The following is a 1541-nucleotide window of genomic DNA, read 5'->3' on the forward strand; positions in this document are numbered from 1 at the left end:
AGCAGCTCGCTTGTCCGGCTGTTAGTGGTGGTTCGTCGGTTGGTCCACCTTTATGCCGTTGGTCTCCAGGTTAAGTTTTAAAGAAGGGTTCTTTGACCTAACCTAGTTTGGTATAATTAGACATCCTTTAATTTTTAACACAATTCGGTTTGATGATAGTGCATGCAAAAGTTTTTACATTAGTCTTATGAGCGGCCATGATGGCTTCAAGAAAATCACAGAGCAAACACATCTGTAAACAAACTTGATTGAAATTATATTATATTTAAACATGTTACATAGTAACACATGTAGTCTAGACAAGAGTTATATGATAGTGTAGGTACATCTATGAAATTTGGTACGGTGTCATTGAAGTCTCTTAGTCAGTAGGGTGACGCAATTTCTCTTTTTCTACCGGGAATATAACATTTCTTTTCTGTACGATTGTCTATCAGCCTGTTTGCAGGATATTTAAAGAGTAAAATCAGCTGTAGACTTAACATTCTGAATGAAACTTCAGAATATATATATATATATACATATAATGCTTAATTGACTGTATGAAAATCTTCATACATGATCCTAGCTTGTCAAAATAAAAAATTGCACATTTCATTAATTTGATTTTTTTCTTAAAATTTTGTCTATGTAATTTGTATAGAGGTAATAATCCTTAATATGTAAACGTTGCTTTGTTTTTAATCTTCTATGAAAGTTTATTCTAGTTCGGTTGTACAATAGAACGAAGTCAATTTCAGTGTGTTAAACTTTATAAAACACGTAGAAAAAAAACGCTAAAAATACGAGACTCAAACATAGTCTACTCGCTGCTTCGCTTGTATTTCACCTTAGTATAACTCAGTTGTCATAAGATGGACTTTGAAGAAACAATGACATTAAAACTATTCCTGAGATGTTACGTTCATTATAAAATTTAAAAATTTACACCAATTCCAAGTGTCTAAGATGGAAGTCCAAAAGATCGAAATTCTTCCATTTATTCCATGGAATTTTAATTAATAGGTTTCAATAGTCAAGTTTAAAAATTAACGGCTGTTTAATTTAGGTAATTAATGTAATTTAGTTTATAAAACTTCAGCAGGGATACATCAGTATGGTTTGAAGTTGTTCAGGTTTGTAGGCTAAAACCTTTATTGAGTGACAACATAGTATTACTACCTATAGATTTTCTGCGGAACACTTTTTACTTTTAGTCGCTAAATTGTCTCTTGATTAAAATATAACAATTTTTATTTTTATTAAGTCCTATTACAAGATCATTTATAAACCTGGCTGAAATAAATATACATGCTTTAACAGCTATTTAAACTCTTTGTAATATTTGGATTCATCATGCATATGGAAATTTTTCTCTAATGATGTAGCTACTGATCTCAGAAGGAAATAAATGATAATTGTTTTCAGTATTTGGTACGCTTTGCTGCTAGTTTTGGGTATTTGTTTATATTGTTTATGTTGCAATAGGATATATCATCGTTCATAAATGTTGTTATTTATTTTAATTAAAAGGATACGTAGTATTTTTGTAATATACATAG

This window comes from Homalodisca vitripennis, chromosome 4 (assembly GCF_021130785.1).
Source record: "Homalodisca vitripennis isolate AUS2020 chromosome 4, UT_GWSS_2.1, whole genome shotgun sequence".
NCBI classification, from domain to species: Eukaryota; Metazoa; Arthropoda; class Insecta; order Hemiptera; family Cicadellidae; genus Homalodisca; species Homalodisca vitripennis.